Source organism: Apus apus, chromosome 2, assembly GCF_020740795.1.
Source record: "Apus apus isolate bApuApu2 chromosome 2, bApuApu2.pri.cur, whole genome shotgun sequence".
In the NCBI taxonomy this organism is placed as follows: domain Eukaryota; kingdom Metazoa; phylum Chordata; class Aves; order Apodiformes; family Apodidae; genus Apus; species Apus apus.
In genome coordinates, this window is record NC_067283.1 from 101,218,919 (window position 1) to 101,240,562 (window position 21,644).

At 37.9% G+C, this 21,644-nt stretch overlaps 1 long non-coding RNA gene across 1 annotated transcript; it reads right to left on the bottom strand.

The window, feature by feature from the left end:
• Nucleotides 1-2,502: 2,502 nt before the first annotated feature.
• LOC127380374 (uncharacterized) lies at nucleotides 2,503-19,289 on the bottom strand. Its single transcript, XR_007888489.1, has 5 exons — nucleotides 19,203-19,289; nucleotides 4,915-5,000; nucleotides 4,772-4,796; nucleotides 4,338-4,429; nucleotides 2,503-4,028 (listed from the first exon to the last, which is right to left on the bottom strand). It is a non-coding gene; the product is annotated as an uncharacterized LOC127380374 (long non-coding RNA).
• Nucleotides 19,290-21,644: the final 2,355 nt, after the last annotated feature.

A 21,644-nucleotide genomic window follows, 5' to 3' on the forward strand; every position in this document is an offset into this window, starting at 1 on the left:
TATCATACAGAAACCATTTCAAGCATAATATTAATGTCTTCTTTCATTACATACAATAAGTTTATGATTGATTTTATGTACCCTGGGCATATATTGTTGGTACTGGTGGCTTTAACAATAATTTTAACAACATCAGAAAAATCTTTAGACTATTTAATTTAAAAAAAAAACAACAAACCAACAAAAAAAAAAAACAAACAAAAAACCTTTTAATTGCTTTAGCTTCCCCTTTCTTTTAAAAACAATTATTTATATGAGCCATAAATAAACCTAAAAAAATATTTTAATGAGTCTCTCACTGCTTTTCAGTAAAGAAATAATTTGTAGCATGGAGCCCTACTGCTAATTCTAGGCCTATGTGAATGCAACTTAACATCACTGAAGTCAACTGTGTGATCCCATCAGGAGTGGATATGGTCCTTCTAGATCCAGGCTAGCACTCTTCCAGAAAGATGGTGTCCTGGTTTGAGCCAGGATGAAGCCAATTTTCCTTTCACTGATTTTTTTTTCCATCAGTAAGCTCTCTTTTAATGAGTCGCAGAACCTTCCAACTAAGGCTGATAACAGCTGGAATGTTTTTCTAACTGCTGGGTCTTCAAGGTCACATTTTTACTCTGCCAGCTCAGACAGTACAGGGAGATCCGTGACCACGTCATCCCCCCTCCCCGTAGGAGGCTGAGTTAGACAGACAACAAAATTGCCCAGAGATATTCCATCCCATGTATCTACATAAGCTCAGAGGAAGGTCAGAGACCACAGAAGACAACTTCCTTCCTGTTTCTTCTTCCCTTCTCTTCCGTCCATGGCCAGCGTCTGGGGAGAACTCCATCCACCCATCACTGTTGACCCTTAGGCTTGAGCTCTCCTGACCCTCATTACTCTGTGCTTTCCCCAGCAGCAGATCCAGGATTTTTTGGGACTGTTCACAGCCAAGGGAAATGCTGTGGAAATTGCTGGGGATGGAGGGAGGCAAGAGGCTTTTGCACATATCTCAACACATTTGTATATAAGTGTATATATTTTCTTTTCTCATTAGTGTTTAATTAAAGCTGTGTAGTTTAGGTTTCAATCCAGCAAATCTCTCTTTTCTTCTCTCTCTCCTTCCCTACCTGGGTGGGAGGGGGAGGGGATCAAGAGCATTGTTGTCGAACCTGAGTCAAATGGTGACAGATGGGTAGCTTGTGCATATTGGCTCCCTATTAAGCTGATAACTCTGTTGTCAGTATCTTATTTGCCCAGGCTCTCCATGAGGGAATTTTGTGAGACAGGATACTTAAGAGAAGGGGAGGGAATCTACTAAGCTCAGGCTTACTGAGAAGTAAGACAACAACTGTTGTCCCAGCCTGCAGACTGCAGTGGCCAAAGCCCTTGCTGTGCTTGATCCTGCCAGTTTACAACTCTCTCAAAGCTATGCCAGCTTTAGTAGCTTAATTGGGGTTTTCAACAGAGATGCTACTGTCCCTGCAGGCTCCCAGCATTTCAAACTTTTGATATTAGGCAGCTGACCAACCATGAGGGCTCTGGAGAGTCAAACGGATCAGTGGAAGGGCCAAATTATGGTCTACTCTGGAAAAGTAGGCAGCTTCTTTGCTACTGTTGCCTTCTTTGTCCCCATGCCATCCTCAGGCCATTATGATACAAATAACAAGTGAGGAGAGAATTTCAAGTCACTGGTAACAATATCATGTCAAACTTGAATATGTGAAGAATAAACACTTCTATTAAGAATTTTACTTTCTGTATGTAATATCACAGGAGGTTTTGTGTCATAGCATCTCATGGATTCTGAAGAAATAATTGCTTGAGGGCTTACTTCAGTGTTTGCCATTGGTACATGAAAGAAATACCATTCAGTTTTGCAGAGAAGAGGCAGCAGTTTCTTCTGAAGAATCATCTTATATGTGTGCAGACCAGCTGGCACTAAGTCTATTTTTACTGGTTTCAGACTAGTTTCTGAGGTGTAACAGGGAAGCAGAGATCATTGCAGGAGAAGAAAATGTATTATAGAAATGCAGTCTGGTGGAGACTTCGAGTGCCAAAGTGACTGAGACTGTGAAGTAACCTGTCTTGGGCAAAAATAAACAGATATACATTGGAGGAATGAGGAAAAGAAAACAAACACAAAATATGAAATATCGCTGGAAGAAAGCTGAAGAAAATACTCTGAGCTAGAAAATACTGAGAGCAGGATTGCATTTGTTTCTCACTCGGACTGAGCCTAATTTTCTCTATCATTTTGAAGAGGGAGGGAACGAATCACAGAATCACAGAATCTTAGGGGTTGGAAGGGACCTTGAAAGATCATCTAGTCCAAACCCCCTACTAGAGCAGGATCCCCTAAAGCAGGTTATACGGGAATACATCCAGGCAGGTTTTGAATGTCTCCAGAGAAGGAGACTCCACAACCTCTCTGGGCAGCCTGTTCCAGTGCTCTGTCACTCTCACAGTTCTCATCAGTTCTCTGATGTTTACGTGGAACCTCCTGTGTTCCAGTTTGCACCCGTTGCCCCTTGTCCTATCACTGAACATCACTGAGAAGAGCCTGGCTCTGTCCTCCTGATAGTCGCCCTTAACATACTTGTAAACATTGATGAGGTCGCCCCTCGGTCTCCTCCAAGCTAAAGAGGCCCAGCTCCCTCAGCCTGTCCTCATAAGGGAGATGTTCCACTCCCTTCATCATCTTTGTGGCTCTGTGCTGGACTCTTTCAAGCAGTTCCCTGTCCTTCTTGAACTGAGAGACCCAGAACTGGACACAATATTCCAGATGCGGCCTCACCAAGGCAGAATAGAGGGGGAGGAGAACCTCTCTTGACCTACTAACCACACCCTTTCTAATACACCCCAGGGTATAGAAGCATGAAAGCAGTCCTGAAAAGACTAAGGCTCTTACCTGTTAAGATTAATAATTAATCCTGACAGACAACAATACTTTTCACATAGCATATATTTTAAGGCCAGGCTATAAATTCTGTCTAACTGTTGAATGTTTAAAATTCCACCTCTGCTGGGAGGATTTCCACAGAGGGCTATGGGCAACGCTTCTGCTGAGTACGTTGATGGGTTGAAAACTGGACAGACACTTTCTGCAATGTTTCTGCTGGGCCTTTTTCCCAACATGTAATCGTATATGGGGAATGCAGCTGGGATAATACTGCTCTGGGTAGCTGCTCTTGTTATTGTTTTATGGTTTATCAACAGGACTACAGCCATAATCAAGCATGTAATAACCTGTCTAGTGATCACAGGGGTTTTGATACTGATCTGTATGGTGGCACTGTATGTGTACAGTACAAATCCTTATGTGAACAGAAAGGTCTAGGTTGGTAATGGCAGTAGCAGGTTCAGTCTTACCTCTCCATCTTCCCTCAGTCTGAATCTCTCAGCTTTTGATCTAAATAGCATTGTTTCACTAGGGATGCTTTTCCTGAATGTTTATAATGTACTGTGGATGTGTAGAGTGATCACAATCTGCTTCCCCACAGGCAAGGTTGCTGTCATCACTGCTGCTGCTGCAAAGACTAAGGGCACTCCCACTTGATCCAAATGAGCAAAAGTTAAATCCTGTGACTAGGAGAAAAGCAAAGAAACAGCCATCCAAAACCACAAGAACATGTTCAACAGTAGAGGACACCTTTTTAAAAGCAATGTTAAAAGACCTAATAGAAGGAGCAGACACCTGAAGGCTGACAGTGGACTATCGTGGGCTGAACGAGGTAACACCACTGCTCAGTGCTGCTGGGCCAAACATGCTAGAACTTCAGTATGAAGGTCTAAAACAGCCAGGTGGTATGCCACTATTGACATTGCTCATGCCTTTTTCTCTATTCCTCTAGCACCAGAGCGCAGGCCACAGTTTGCTTTCACCTGGAGGGGAGTCCATCACACCTGGAATCGAATGCCCCAGGGGTGGAAAAACAGATCCGGAAGACCTGCAGTACATCAATTACATCATTGTGTGCGGTGACACACCAGAAGATGTCTTTGAGAAGGTAAAAAGGTAATCCAAATTCTTCTGGATGCTGGTTTTGCTGTAAAAAGAAGCAAGGGACCTGCATGAGAGGTTATTTGAAACCTGCATTGTGAGCTGTATGACTTCTAGTTATGATGAATCGCCTCTGTGGATTTTTGTGGTTTTTTAAACATACTGTTTCTGTCACTTTCAAACTATTACTAATATTTATTAATTGCATCTGTGCTTGTAGCCCACAGTAAACATTAGGTAATTTGTGTGCTTAACACACTTTCATTAAAGCTGTGAAAATCTAATTATCTTGTGTATGGCTTTTACTAAAATAAGTACAGACAGTTAACACCATGGCACAGTCAACATGCAATACCTAGTTAAAATGGGAACAGCATGACATTGTGTTTCACTCCTTCTAGATAAATAACTTGGAATAAGTTTCCATAAACTCCACTGAAGATCTCTCTAAGGAAGAAAAAAAATGTCAAAAAATATCAAAACTGGTGTATTTCCACTTAGAAAAACATGAAGATGGAAAAACAGTATATAGAGTGTTTTAAAAATACAATACTTTGCAGATAATCAACACTAGAAACTAGCACATCTAGGAACTTCCAATTTTAAGCCCCAGGTTGGATTTGAGACAAATTATTGTGTTCACTACACAGCCACTATACCTAGGTGAACACTGATATCCAGTGTGTGATTGTCCTATTTAAAACTGTCAGTTAGAAAGACAGATGATTAGCCTACCCTGTTTATATTTCACCATTAAAGACACAAAAGGAACATGCGTTAATCACTGACCTGATACAAAGTCTGGCATTGCATCCTGAAAGAGAAAATCATTCTTTTAATTGGAACTAATGGCTTGTGGCCATGATAACTCATGGTGAGGCACAATATTAATGTCACTTTGTCTGGTGACAGAATAACTTATGCCTACTTACTCACAGTCTGCCACAGTGTCAGTTGATGCAAATTGACACTGCCTTCAGGCCAGATGCACGAAAAAAGGTTTTGTTGCCTTTCATCCCTAAAAAGAGAGATTCAAGTTTTTTACCCAATGTCAACTGAAAGTGACAAATCCAAATACAAGCCAGGACTACCCTTGTGAGCAGTTAATCAGAAGCCAGTAATTACCTCCATTGAGCTTATTCCTCTTCCATATTCTCTACCCAGTGTGTTCATGTTAGTATCAATAATAAGTAGACAGACATTTCACCCAAGAAAATGTACATCAAAGAGCAAAAAGGGAGGAAGAGAATTTTACTCCTGACAGTGAGTTAAGTGAAATAGGTGGTTTGGGTAATAAAATAACAGCAACATATCAAAAGGGAGAAAATACTGATTTTACTTGGAGATACGTAAAGATTATCTTCTGAAAAAATCAGAAGTTGTTTGCTTTATGGATTATTTTTTTGATGTTCCTGGAATGTGCAGATTTCTAAAAGAGAGGTTCTTTTAACCTTTTACAGCTTATCATGGTTTATTATGCTAAGAACTTGTATCTGAACTGACATCTCAAATGGATTTATTTTTTTTTTTTTTTTTTTCTCCCTTTTGAGATAGAAGAGGGTTGTGGATGTTGTAAGCATTTATTTTCCAGTCTTGATCAGTGCAGTTCAGGATGTGAGAAATAATGTCTCTGCACCCTAGCAAAAAAATTCATTATTAGTGATGCTTGGTTTGACTTAAAGCCCTTCAGAGCCATCACTTTAAATTCCTCCTAAATCAATTCAGGCTTTGAGATCAAAGCACCCAAAAAATAACAGCACAGAACCACTAAGGACTTTGGACTGGTGGATTGATTAGCCTTTTCCCAAGAGCTTCTTCAACTCCTGCAAGTTACTATTTATTTATTTTTTTAACAAGTCTGAGAGTCACATCATAGGCCTAAGTTTAACCAATCAATTTTAAATTCACTGTTCTGTAGGACTTTTTTGTAGTTAGGTGCAACTCTCAGCAACTAAATTGCACATTTAGTGTATTCATCTTAAACATAAAGTTTTTCTTCAGTTCTTCAGTTTCGTACCTAAACAATTGCCAAATGCTGAGTTATGCAAAGAATGCAAGACTTCTGAGCTGTATCATAGTATAAATATTTGACCAGTAGTGAGCCATAAAAGGTCAATTTCCAAAGTAGTACATAATAAACTTAATCAACTTTTATTGATATCGTAATATAAAAAGGGTATTTCACATCATAACTTCAAACTCATCACCTCCTGTCAACATCATACTTTAAACAGGGACTTTCAGATCTCAGCATAAATCCCAGCAACGTCTAACTTTTTTCAACCTTTTCTATAGACATTTTGAAGTAAATGATCTGTCTCATCATAATTTGCCATATCATAATCTTCTGCATGTGCTCTGATCAGTGTAAAATTGATCATTACAACTGTTTTTGCTTCACATTTTTCTTCTTTATTTAAAAACAGAATGGCAGTATTTCTCACGTGTCTTGCAAGCAACATTTCTGTGTACTCCATTTAGGATGCTTCCCAACTGAAACCCATTTTTCTCTTCCTGTCCTGTGGCGTCAAATGTGCTTATACATTGTTGTATTAGAAACACATGTGAACAATTATTCCAATAGGAATTTAAATCTTGAAAATGAAAAGTCCACCTCAGATTTATCTTCCAATAGCGAGCCATAAGGTGCAAAACCCAGTCATTAGCTTAAAGGATACATTCAGTTCATTGAAGCTTGGGTTCTTATTTCAAGATTATCCTTTTCTGGAACCCTTTACGTTTTGAGGATTCCCAAGTAGCACCTTTTCATAGTTGCTGTCCAGCCCGTTATTATTAGCACTTCCTGTTCCCAAGTGTCTTACAAAGAATCTGCTTTTGAAACTGGATCTCCTTGATCTTACCCTGCTAGTGCCTTGAATGGACCGGAGTAGTGGAAGAAGTAACTCAGTATATGTTTCACACAATAATCTGAAAAATGCCTCTGTAGACTGCCTGCAGGAAAAATTACAACAGATCTTGTAAATATTTCTCTAGTGTATAACTCCCTGCTTAGGCCAGTTTTCACTTTGGATTGAATTGTGGTCCAAGAGAGGGCATTATTGCTAAACAAAAAATAAACCTTCAATTATGATGCTTTGTGAAATAGTGTAGGCATAGGGAAAGTTATTGACTATCGTGAAATGAATGCAGGAGCAGTCTGTGTTATATTCATTCACCTTCCCAGAGATCATTGTTGGATGACAGCTTTGCTAACAGGGCATTTCTAGGCAGAGGCATGGTCTGCCCTAATAGAGCCATTATGAAAATAAATTGTTCTCTTTATCCCCTCTCAACTGAAATAAGGTCTTATGAAGCTGCATTTTGAGATAGTCTGCAATGGTACATACAGTTTCCTTCTTGATTTCTTTAAAAGACAAATAATTCTGAGAAGTTCCATTTAAAAAGTAATAAAGATCGTACTAGGCTTAAATCTAGGGTATGCTAAGCTAACTGTTGTAAAGAAAAAAGATGAGAGAAGTAACTTTTTCTGTCCTCTTTTATAATTAAATAAATTAGGGTGAAGTCTGATTTTTATGAAAGCTTGAAAGTCGCACTATGTTCCTTACAAGTTTTACTCATTCTTAGAAAGAAAAAGGCAACATGTTTCTAAGAATTGTGAAAGTCCAATTAATTTTAATTTTGTTAACTTTAAAAAAAATCAGAATTTGAGAGATTGTTCCTATGGAGAAGTTTAATTCACAAGCACATGTCCTTTTTCTCTACTTTATAGGCTACAATTCACATATGTGCACATTTTTTGCGTGTGCTGTCTAGCAACAATACCTGTACCTCTGGGGTTCCAAAAGACAACCTTTAAAATTATAAAAGCTTTTAAGAAAAGCCTTTCATAGTGATAAATATTGAAATGCTTGTAGCCCTCAACTACTCAATTATTTCTTAGTTGTCTGCCATTCAGCCATGGCCCTTGTATCTGTAGGAATATTGTCTATGCATCTTGCAGCTGCTTTTCAACCTCAAACTGCGAGAGCTGGACAACCTTATTCATTAACACATTAAAAATGTATATTCCCTGCTGTAGAGAAAGAGCAACTGATGTGGGGTCTGTCTAAAAATGCAATGCTTTGTAAGATGTATATAAGTACTCAAACCTTCTAAACATTGCTGAATGTTGGGGAAATAACAACTTAAATACAGGAAACCAGTCCTAATGGAAAAGGTGATTGATCTAGCCAAAAGCCAGGAAGGATTCTCAAGAAGAAATACAAAACCTATTGATACAAAACATTATTTAATTCAATATTAAATATTGCTTAATATATCATTTAATTCTGTAGTGAATGGAGGAGGGATTTAACTTTTGGGAACAAATATAAGATGTTGTCATGATGATTGCAAGGTTGCCAATGAATTTGGGAAAAATGTACTGTCACAAATGTGACTAGCCATTTAGAGAAGACTTTACAGATGGAAATTCACACTTGGTTCAATTCAGTCACTGTCTAAGCATCTTGACAAGGTACGAAAAGAAAGACAGTGGTATGCTCTTTTGAGAGTACTATATAGCAAAATGGCCATACAGCTAGATTTCCAGTTGAAAAGCTTGGAAACAGGAAATCTAGGTGAGTCAGCAGCCAACCTGATGATGCCCAAACTTGCCAATTACTTATAAAAAAACCCTAAACACAAAAACGCAGCTTTAGGATGCTGAGGAAACAAGTGATGTCTCCAATAAGATGGTCTTGTAAAGCAAATGACTTTTTTATCTTAAAATTTTAATTCCATTAATATATTTTGATAATCTGTAGGGTAGATATTAACAAATGTTACGATTGTTATCTTGGACCTCTAAGCTGCCCTGATGATTTGTCATGCTAATCAAGACTGTCCATATGTTAAGTAGTTCTTATCCTTCCCATCCACTAAGTTATATACAAATAAATTGTACTGCAGAAACATAAACCAGACAGGACAAGTGACTAATTCCTATATAACAGTATAACATTTTTAAAACCAATGAGATTGTAATGAGGATAGTAAAATTCTAATTGGTCCTACATATGGAAGATCGTTCCTATTCCCTTTAACTGTTTTCCTTCTAGTTTTACCAATTCTGTTTTTTTTAGAAGAAGAGAAAAGCATATGAAGACCAGAAAACCTTGCAGTTATCAGGATATAGTATCTTAGACCTTCGTTCAGTATCAGCTCATAGTAGCAGAGCAATGTGTTTTTTTTTTCCTCTTTCTTTCCTAGTTCTGAACATTTTGGTTTGTTGAGGTTTAATGCTACTGAACATTAAACCACCTCTTCATTTTTACAACTGTAGTCAGCTCAGAGTCTGCCCCCTTCTTCACTGGAATCAGATTCTTTAATTCAATTAATTGAACCATATGGTAAGACTTGCAAGATGCTGTGACTCTACTTCTATGAAAGAGATGTAGCCTCTTCATCTTGGAGGCTGGGACATACAGTAATATCCAAATAGGGATTACTCTCCCAGCAGTGCAGATCAGGTAAAATTCCTTTCCAGAAACAAGACTAAGAGAAATAGGAAGTGAACAATATGGATTGACTTCTAAGCGTTCCCATCACTTTACAGTGAAAGTGGTCCATCATCAGGATATGTAGCCTGCAGCAGCACTCTTCTCTCTTGTATAACAGTGCACTAGTGTCCTGTTTGTCACTTGCAACATCGTGATTATGCAACCAAAACATTAATTAAAACAGATGGAAAAGAAATCACAAATATCCCAAAACAAGAATATGAAGTAGAAAAAAAATTTAACTGAAAGCATTTTGGTGCTGCACGTAAGGGGCCAGAGCAAGTAGTCCAATATTATAGAAAATGCAAATCAGCCAGAATTTTAGAATTATCGTATTAATATAACTTTTTGAACCACACCAAAGTACACAGCTTGGAGAAATATAACTGATTTATTTTTTAGTTTTAGACATACTTTAACGCTTACTGTGTTTTCAGACTATGAGAAAGAAAAGTGAGAGAGAATGCCCAACACTGATGCCCATTTAGAACTTCCTCAATAGTTTGAAAAAAAAAAAAATCTTCTGAGCTATAAAAACAGGCTTTAAGGTAATAAAAAGACTAGCTATGGAAATGCAGGATGCCATAGAATTTTCTCTGCATAGTAAACTACATATTCTTGAAGCAAGTGTTTTGGTATAAGATTTGTGACATTGCAGAAAAAAATAAAGCAAATTACTAATCTGACTGTTCTCAGCTAAACTTAATTAAAAGTTAAACACTTCTTTTATCAATGTCTTATTTCTTTTACCCATCTTTTAAAGAAATGTTATTCTTGGGCTTAGAGAAAAATAATAAAATTTCATGTAATGTTAAAGACTTTACAATCATCAAAGATTATGGTTTGTTTGCCTAAAGGGAAAACTGAATGAATTGTAGGTAATACAAAACAATATTTCTAATTTCTTTTCTCCCTTCTCCATGACATTTCTTTAACTGTCATCAGATGTAGTTTTTCCCTATGGAACTGAAATTCAGAACACGAGATCTTTTAACCCTGAGTTTTCTCTGGAAAGGTCCTCTTTTACAGCAACAGTCTTTACATTTGATGCTTTCTTCAAGACTTTTAGTTTTATTAGCAGCTTGGGAAAGAGAAATAAATAAATAAATAACCTTTTTTCTGGTGCTTGCAAAATTTCACCTTCAACTATGCCAAGATTATCAATATCCATCTGTCTGAGTAGACTTTTTTTTTTTTAATGGCCTTCAGTTACACTCTTGTTTGCTCAAACTAAAATATACATTTCACTTGAAATTAATAAAAGAAAATAATGAATAAAGTAAGAAAGGAAATCAAATAGGCATGTCATGAAATGCAAACATACCACCAGTTCAAATACTGCTATTCTAATATTTCATGACAATGTACCCTTACTTTTCTACTATGAGAAAATGAAGCTGATGACAATATGACTTTTTTGAATTTTAAACATAAATCTTATTTTTCTTTCCTATAATTTAAAGGAAAGAATACAGAGCGTTACCTTGTCACTGAACTACACAAGCCCTCTTGCCAGGAACAGACGAGTGTTGAAGGATTCAACATCAGCATGTAAAAATGCAAGCCATTGTAAATAGTAGGCTGCTTTTACATCTCTCATGCTTTCTAAATCTTGTCACTTTCTTTTTCTCATTACACAATAAACCCCTCTAAATTCACTGATCCAGTTCTGAGGCACTTCAGGCCCCATGCATGCTTCTTTACAAGATCCTAGAGGAAAGAGATTATGGGGGAAACCTGTGCAAAAAGTAAATAGAACTAAAATAATAGATTTCCCAGAAGCTGGCACCAGAAAAACATGCTCAGAAAACAGGTAGGATGTACAAAATTGCTTTCTCTTATGCTGAGACACCAAGGCTTTCTATAGATACCTATACTGGCTCGAAAAAGAGTTGATATCATGGTTCTGTAGGCCAAAACTTGTGAGACAAGAATGGGGCCACACAGGAGGTTAGCATTTGTGGCCAGTGAACGCATGTTTTTTCTGAGAAATGTAAGAAAGCAGAAGAGGAACACACATGAGCTGTATCCAAGGAGAAAGGAAGGTCAAGTGGATCAAAAAATCATTTAACTATTGTTTTTCTGTCTTTTCCTTTGTCAAGCAGTACAACACAAGCTCCTGTTTATCTCTGAAGGTCCACTCAGGCTTTGGGTATTTGACTTGCTCTCTCAAAAAAACCCAAACAAACAAAAAACATTATATAACAAGGTTGAGAGATTTAGGAAGTCAGGAATTGAATTCTTGTTTTCTGAAGCTGTCAGTTTCCCTGAAGAATATTAAGGAAAAATCAGTATTGCCTCAACAAACCAATTAAGACTCTGCAGTGGGTTGACTAAGTCTTTAACATATGCAGCCTTTTTAATAAACTGTGCATTCATCAAATGCTGGCAGAAAAATGTCAGCCATAGTAACACCTGCTAGAGCTCTCACTTCTAGGAACAGCTAAAAATGGAGGAGTCTGAGAAACAGCAATAGTGATGAAAAGGCTTTGAGTGAAAACTTCTAAAGTACTGCAACATTTTAATGCAACTGTAAGTAGAAAATAACATTTTTTCTCACTCACCAAAGTAACACCTCTTTGTCAATGGAAGAGTTGATAAATCAGTTAAAATAAAATGTAAATTCAGTTTTCCATCTGGCCACTGTAACAACCAATAATGCAAGCCAAATAATGTGTTGCCATTAAGGAAGTCATTTTACTAAATAAAACTGTACACTCTACTTTTTTATTTTCTTCATAGCTTAGCTTAAAATTCAAGATAATGACTAACCTTATAGAACAAAGCTGAAGACAGGTACATTTTTAAACAAACTCATTCCACTTTTGTTTTGGACTCTCTGTGAAAGTCATATGGTACTATTCTTCTCAGTATAGCCAATGATGAAGAGATTAAATCAAGTAAATTTAAATGTGTCTTTTTAGATAAAGCCATGATTCCTTCATTTAGCTAACACCATTGTTATCCAATTTTAAAATAATTCCTGGGCTAAATGAGACTCAGAGAAGTCATGGAGAAAATCCTCCTGAGGACTGTTACACGTCAATTGAAGCATGTGATTAGGAGAAGCCAACATGGACTTACCAGGGCCAAATCACATTTGACAAACCTGATCACCTTCTACGACAAAGTAATCTGCTCGGCTGATGCAGAGCGAGTGGTGGACGTGTCTACATGGACTTCTCCAAGGCTTTTGATACGGTCTCTCACAGCCTCCTCCTGAAGAAACTGACTTGCTAAGGCCTTGACAAGTGGTCTGTGTGATGGGTGGGGAACTGGCTGGCAGACTGTACCCAGAGGATAAATAGTTCCTTCTCAAACTCACAACCGATCACAAGTGGGGTCCTCCAGGGAATGATATTGGGCCCAGTGCTGTTTAACATCTTCATAAGTCACCTGGATGTTGGAATCAGGAGCACTCTGATAAAGTTTGCTGATGACACCAAGACGAGTGGAGAGGTTGACACTCCAGAGAGCCACCCTCCAGAGTGACCTGGACAGACTAGAGGAGTGGGTTAGCAGGACCCTTATGAAGTTCAACGGGTAGAAGTGTAAGGCCTTGCACCTGTGAACACGTAACCCAGGAGTGCAGTTCAGATTGGGATCCACCTGGCTGCCAATCCCAAGCAGCCCTATGGAAAGAGATCTGGGGGCCTTGGTGGATAACAGGCTCAACATGAGTGCAGAGTATGCTGCAGCAGCAAAGAAAGCCAACCGGATGCCGGGCTGCATCAACAAGGGCATCACCAGCTGAGATAAAGAAGTCATCATCCCACTCTACTCAGAGCTTGTCAGACCACACTTGGAGTATTGTGTTCAGTTTTGGTCCCCACTCTACAAAAAGGATGTGGACAGGCTCAAGAGGGTCCAGAGAAGGGCCACAAGGATGATCAGAGGACTGGAGAACCTGCCATATGAGGAGAGACTGAGAAAACTGGGTTTCTTCAGCCTTAAGAAAAGAAGGCTTAGGGGAGACTTCATAACCATGTTCCAGTATTTAAAGGGTCTCTACAAAGAAGATGGTGATTCCCTGCTTACAAGGGGTCACATGGAAAATACAAGAGGTAATGGGCACAAGTTGATCCTGGGGAGATTCTGATTGGACACGAGGTAAATTTTTCACCATGAGGAAAATCAAACATCGGAATAGTCTCCCAGGGGAAGTGGTAGATTCCCCCACACAGGACAGTTTCAAGTCTCAGCTTGACAAGGTGCTGAGCCATCTCATATAACTGATAGTATTACCTAGAAAGGTTGGACCGGATAATCCTTGAGGTCTCTTCCAACCTGGCATTCCATGATTCTATGATTCTAAATGGATTTATGCAAACTTAAAATCATCTCGCACTACCTTTTTTTCTGGGTTTTCTTTGCCAAGTATCTAGTGGTTTTTATATTTGATAAATTCCACATCTACCTGTATATTTGTCACTCTTACATCAGCAGCCAGTGAAATTTTCTTTGTCCACACTTTGATGGACTAGGCCATCTACTTCGTCATCTAACCCTTACAGCAAAGTGACAGATGATTCTGCAGCTTAGCACCTGGAGAAATTTTCATTACTTCTACAAAATTAGATAACATTTCCATTAACAATGCTTAAATCAGTGTTTCAAAACTTACAGTTCTAAAACTTCCCTTAGGGTTCCTATTTGTGTATTTTTCAAGACACACATTTTAGATGAATAAATGTAATGTGAACAAGAGCTCACCTTTTACAGAAAGCAGTTCTTATGTCTAAACAAGACATCTGTTAATGATGCAACGACAAAAATTTCCACATTGTACATTATAACTAAGATATTTGTTTCATACTCAGATGAAGTGATTTCTGAGCATAAAACTGCCCCATGAAAAACAAACCTACACATGTAAAATGTCTCATTGCTAAAAAGTGCAGAAATTCTTTTTGCAGTTTCACTTAATATAAATTACTCCTTAAAAGACATAGCTAAAAAATAAATTTAATTCAAAATACAATGTGGCATATCTTACTGAGGAGTGAAGCCAAGAAAAGCAAACTGAAATGAGATATCTGAATCTCCCTTACAGGACTTCAAGATTTCTTTGAAGCGTGGGGATTGTTGTAGGGAAAGAGAGAGGGACTGGAGGATCTGATTCAGGAATGTAACACTCCCAAAATAGACAGGAGTTGAAACACAACTTAGCCTTGTATATGCTTTCCTACTACTTTTCCCAATATTGTTCTGTACCACTCCTCAATAAGGATCATCTGTACACCAACACCACTAGTGAACAGGACAGTAACACACAGTATTTCATTGGATTATATGCTGTCCTGGTTTGAGCCAGGATGAAGCCAGTTTTCTTTTTACTGTTTTTTTTTTTCCTTTAGTGAACTCTTTTAAGCAGCAAGTTTTCCAGCTAGTGGACTGATTATTATAAATAAATTACAGAATGACTGTTACTGTGAGTCTCACTCTTACGGAAGAAGGTGTGAAGGTGAAGAAAAGAGACAGGATGGACACAACTAAGTATCAGACACCTAGTTATTCCCTCTTCCAAAAAATAGATTAATTGTAATATGCTACATTATTTTCTGTCTTCAAATGTCTGACTTATTTTAATTTCATATGGATGTAATGAGTTCTCATATACTTAATAAGTTTTTACATTACTTGACTGCAGGCAATTTATAAATCCATTACCCTCAGAGTAACAAAGTCCACCTTGCTTTATTTTTTTTTTAATTAGAGAACAGAACATATTGTTGCAGAACAAATAAGATGGTAGACATCTTCAGTGCTTTAACAAATTTTGTTCCAGGCTATCATGCCTAATACTGTAATCCTATTTCTATAACTTGTTTATGAAGTTAGCTGGAGGCAACGTGACGGTTGCTAAACTTTCAGTGTGGGTATAGGAAGAAAGGTTAACTGACACAGTTATGCCAGTCTGCTTCAGTCAAAGTGCAGTTGTGGAAACCATGCAATTATTGCTACAAATACCAAGTAATTAGGTTGATTCTGCTCAGTTCCCAGGTAACACGAATCGGAATCACAAATGCAAAAATCACAGCTTGAATTGACTGCCAGTACTGATAGCAGAAGCAGCAGACAGATGAAAACTGCCTACATAGGATAAGAAAGCAAGACTAAAATCTCCCACTATTCACAGAAGCAGCTTCTTGACAAAAAATATCACACTCCTTTTCCTTGATCAAGTCCTGATTGACACAGGGATGAGGACAGAAACCCAACATGATTTTTGTACCAGTGCAAACTTAATATAGGTAAACCGTGAATTTCAGAAATATATTCCAAATATGGAACTTCCCTAGTAAGCCATGACATTGACATTTTCCTAAAAGTGAGCATAATACAAAACACCAAAAGGCCCTTTATTTCCAGACTTCCTGTACTGGAATACCAACTAACACACAGTAACTTTTGAGACCAAAAATATGAAGTGCTAGTGTGTAACACTGAAACATGCAGGCTCAGAATAAAATTTGCATAACATTTCATTGCAGAGTGGGTCCCTCCCAGGTGGGCCCTCCCCTTCAGTCTTCCTCCTTGTTCATCATATCTTAGCATTATGAGATTATTTGTACATTTCCTCTGCGCTTCTCTCCTACTCCAGAGACTGTCCATTTTCTCCCAGGAAAAATCCATCTTTTCACCTCTGAGGGCCGCAACTGTCCCCCTGCTCTTTGTTGAAGTCTTTCAGTTTATTTGTATTATAGTGTCCAGCCTGCCCTCTTTCTCATTCTCTTTAAAGGGCAAAATAAAGCTGCCAGAATGCCATTTTCTGCTTGAACATGTTCAGTTCTTTTTGAGAAGGGACTGATTTACTTTGGGAGAAATCTACTTGGCCCAAACTGCAACATACAGAATGAGGCAAAGAGGCAAACTTTTCAGAGCTCTGTCCTCTAGCACGACATACAGTACCCACACCTCATGCTGCATATTGGTGTTGTGATAGCAGTTTTATTTACCATTTAATCCTTGCAATTGAAATAAATGCCCTTTTCTTGTATCATTTTCTTCTCTAGCTAAGAACAAGCTTCTTCTGTCACATTGAAACATAAGAAGTATTTTGCTTTCAAACCTGAGCAGAGGCTCAATTCATTTCACTAATTAGAGCAGTGTACATTGTCCTTTGAGCAGGTTGCAACAGGAGTACATTGTAAATTGTAGATACATAAGCAACTGAGAGTGTTTCAAGGTTGGCAAGTACTCTCACAGAGAAATGACTCGCTAACCACCATGTGACTTTACCACTGGCAAAAGCTCCAAGCATGCTATATTATGAGTCTGACACCACTTTAATAATCGCAGAATCACAGAATGTTAGGGTTTGGAAACTTACTCGAAAGATCATCTAGTCCAACCCCCCTACTAGAGCAGGATCCCCTAAAGCAGGTTATACGGGAATACATCCAGGCAGGTTTTGAATGTCTCCAGAGAAGGAGACTCCACAACCTCTCTGGGCAGCCTGTTCCAGTGCTCTGTCACTCTCACAGTAAAGAAGTTTTTTCTGATGTTTACGTGGAACCTCCTGTGTTCCAGTTTGCACCCATTGCCCCTTGTCCTATCACTGAACATCACTGAGAAGAGCCTGGCTCTGTCCTCCTGATAGTCGCCCTTAACATACTTGTAAACATTGATGAGGTCGCCCCTCGGTCTCCTCCAAGCTAAAGAGGCCCAGCTCCCTCAGCCTGTCCTCATAAGGGAGATGTTCCACTCCCTTCATCATCTTTGTGGCTCTGTGCTGGACTCTTTCAAGCAGTTCCCTGTCCTTCTTGAACTGAGAGACCCAGAACTGGACACAATATTCCAGATGTGGCCTCACCAAGGCAGAAGAGAGGGGGAGGAGAACCTCTCTTGACCTACTAACCACACCCTTTCTAATACACCTCAGGATGCCATTTGCCTTCTTGGCCACAAAGGTCATCCATCTGTCCACCAGGATCCCCAGATCCCTTTCACCTGTGCTGCTCTCCATGTATTACACAACCATGTCTTTGGTCTGGTAGGATCAGTTGTGGGGAGGGGAGCTAGTTTATTAAAAACAAGTTGGTTTAAAGAATGAGTTTTTAAAAATGCATGCTAAGGCTATCTATACCTTGTTAAAGGTCATATCATTTGCCTTTTCATTATGGTATGCCTGAGTACTATTCTCATGCTTGATAACTTATCAATAACTTTTCAGCTTCCCAACTGAAGGCTTAAAATCCTTGCTGCTGAAGTTTCTACGGTTTCCTTTCTCCTCCAAAACAAGATGTAGTATTAGAATCCTACACCAGTTGTCTTCTAGAATTGCTTAGGCATTCCCATATTAAGAACCCAGTCTTTTGGGCTGCCTTTGTGAAAGAGCTTACCTATGAGTAAGTCTACTGTAAAAAGAAGTGTTTTTAAACTTCATGTGAAGCTGACTCAGATTCCATCATTGTTGTGACAGAACTGTATTAAAGTCAGTGCTGTGTCACTTCTACCTGCAGTGCTTTCACTCTGAAGTTGACAAGTTCTGTATCTACAAGCTGCATTTATACACTGTATATGTCAGATACAGTGCACTTCAGCTTCTTCTACAAGCAAAGCTGTAGGAAAGAGCAATGGTGATGCTTATTTAAAAAGAAACAAAGAGCAAGCAAGAGAAAGAAAAAGAACAGAAAAGTATAAGATTCAAACATACTTTGTACCATTGTAAATTATTGAGACAAATCTGCATTGCACTTATCTATCACTAGCCTATTGTTGTATTACATGATTAAATGTACAAGCTGGATATGGTAAAATAGGAAGATGGGATTCTTTTGAAAGTTGAATCCGATACACTCTCTCAAACCCTCAAACTCTGAAGATTTTGTCAATGCAAGGCAGGTCTCTTCTTAGTCCGATAATGCCATTCCATAAAAATACTACAAAATATTATCTGACACTTCATTAGTTTGCTTCACTAGCTTTCCTGGAAGTTACTTAGCAACAGAACTCCCTAAACACACACATGCATGTCATTAAATAAAAAGAAATGGCTTTCAGCACTAAGAAGGTCATCAAAATAATAATTAAAGTAAAATACATTACTATGTTGAGCTAATTTGTAATTAAAAAACAGATTTATGGAAGATGTAGCTATTAATCTCAGACATTTATTTTATAACTCTCTTCCCATTTTCAATGGTCTCAAACAAGATTTGCAAACAAAGAAACATTAAAGAGTAAACTAAGTATGAGTAAAATAGCAACATGGAGATATATGGAAATGAGCATTGTTTAATTCAAAGAGATAACAAAAAAACCATATGCTGTCTTCAAACAGGCACTGCAAGTTAATAAGGAACATTTATGATTCCACACTTGAGAGAGGTCAGTCTCAAAAGGAGCTTTCATAGGTTTTGTTTTACTAAGCACTAAAACATCTGGATGAATAAGAAAACAGCTCTACTTAGAAACAAGACCTAGATAAATAAATATAAAATGGATTATGGATTTGGGAAGTTGTCTTGGTTTTACTACCTCCACTTATCCAATTGTGCCTCTGAATCCATTAGCCAATTTGTGCAATTTCAAGTCTCCAATTGAGGAAGAAAGAAAATAGTTTTGCTTTCTTCACCATGTTTTACACTCCACCCACTGAAAGAAGTCCCTTTTCTTAAAAGTGGTAACCATACATGATGTATAAAAAAAAATAAATAAATTTTGAAGATGCACTCAGGAAACACAAGTACTATTTTGTTTCTTTTCCATTTTACCTGATAGGATGCACAAGCTAAGCCAGATCCCACCAGAAGAGAGTCAGTGACACGTTCCTGTTCACTCTGGTGACAGCTGTAGTCCAGTAAATATGATTTTCTGCCGTCCCTAGTAGAAGGCCACAGGCTTTGCATTTACTGGCTAGTGCAAGTTCTCAGATTTCATCCTGGCTGGTACAGCCTGAGCTGGATTTAGCTTGTTGCAACAGTTGTCTGGTGATGTCTCCCCAAGTGTGTTTCCTTAACCTCTCTGAGTACCCTATATAGCAACAGTCCCACAGGCCTAGGCAGTCAGTGCATGACAAACAACAGCTCTTTCAGTCAAGAATATTCAGAAATCAATGGAAAGGAAGCTGTTGTGAGGAAGCTTGTAGAAACAAATCTGAGATAGACAGAGAAGGAACTCCAGTCATAAACATTATCCTACTTCATTCAAAATTCTCAGGTTGCAGATGACTTTTATCATTACTACCCCTGTGGCAGTTGAGAAAGGCTCAGCTCTTGACCTGACGATTCAGAAGAATGTTGGAAATGTGAACATCACAGCAAAGTGTGGGATATAAATTGTGTGTGTAGCAAATTTAAGGGTATTATTAATTACATTTTTCTGTATTTTTTTTTATTATTGACAGTGAAAACATTATTGTAACAAAAAAAAAATAAAATATTTGTTCCACCAGAACAAGATTTTTATTTAGATCATTAATATTCCTTGCATTTCTACATGGCATCAGTTTGGTTTTGTGTAAAACATCATGTAAAATTGCAGCTCGGTTTTATGCAAAAGGACTTAGAAATCTTCAGATAATCTTCCAAATAAAAACCTCCAATTTTATTGCAATTATTTCATTGTACATTGCTCAAATCTCTATATTTTTTTCTCTGTCAGAGAACTTTCCAGCTATAGACACTGTTGTACTTGGTAAGGATTTGCTAATGCAAGAACTATACATAGCCTAGTTCAGGAAATCTGAAAAGGTTTGGATTTGACACCTGTAGTAATTGTTACCCTTCTTTCAACTTCCAAATCACACTGTGGCTCCAGTTAGCTGGTTTGCTAAGACAGCGTGACTAAACTGGTATAATTGCCTCTCTGGTGACGTATCTGCATTAAAAAAAATATTCTGGAAGAGTGATTTTCAATTTTCTAAGAAAACTCCTTGTTAAATACACTCTCTTAGTTTTACTTCATTTGTATCAACTGCTTGACAACTTGGTGTGACTTAGTAATGGAAGCTCTTGATAGCTAAAGATTGCTGTGACGTACCTCTGCAGCTTTGTTGAGATCTTCAGCAGTATAGAGAACATTAAAAATAGCCAAGCTGTTTATATCTAAAGAATTGCTCTGCAGCAGTAGGATTTGTACAGTACAAGCATTTTCTTTTTTCTGAAGCAAGAAATAATTAAATTAATGTAGAAGCCACATTAACTTAGATTTGCATTTACAGTCAGCTAATGCTGTAGTAAGATCAATAGGATCGGACTGCTTTGAATTTTTGCAACTTCCATGATATAGTCCAAGTTCTTTATTACCAGCACTACAGTCTCTAGACTGTAGAAGCAATCTGATGTCTGTATTGAATACTTGTTCATTTTCTTTATGCTTTTGAAAGCATTATATTAGATATTAATCTGTATTTTTTACTTCAGAGAAAGACACTCACTATTCAAATTATTTGAAGAAGCTCCAAACTAAAGAATTAAAATACTTTTGTGAATCTACAACAATTGGATTTGTTAGAGGAGAATCTTTGTGCTACCTGGTAACTGATGACTTATTGGAGGTCAACCCCAGTAATTTGGTAATGCCACCTACAGCTAATAACTAAAATTTGTCAATGACAAGGCCTTAAAAAGAAGAGGAATTAAAAAATTAAAATATCCAAAATAGTTTGGTGGAGTAATGAATATATCTGAATTGAGAAAGTCACCCCTGCTTTTTTTCTTCAAATAAAGCCTAGTGTGAACCACTTCAAGATGCAGCCTAAAATATAAGATTAGAAGCATATTTCTATTGTCACTATTCCATAGAATGGTCTAGAGTGGGTAGAGAAGAAAGCACTTGCATATTTAAGAATGGCATGAAAATGTTTACATTAATGTTAAGGGTGCCTGAGCCTTCACCAGATCTGCATTAACATCTTTGCACCTGGAGATCTGCTTCAAGAATGGACTTTCTGTGCCAGTCCCAAGTAATAATGCATGACACCTGGCATCTGCCATGAAACATTAGACCCTGCTAGAACTTAAGCTTCTAGGGAATGAAGTGAAAAAAAGCATAAAATAGCTTTGCATTAGGCCAGCTTGCATGTATAGGACTTTATTAGCTCCATTAAAAAAAAGATAAATCAGCTTCCTTAACTTGGAAGCCTAACAACCATACTTATAATGCTCTGAACTAGCAAGACTAGCTGTGCAAAGCATCTGATCCATATCGACACA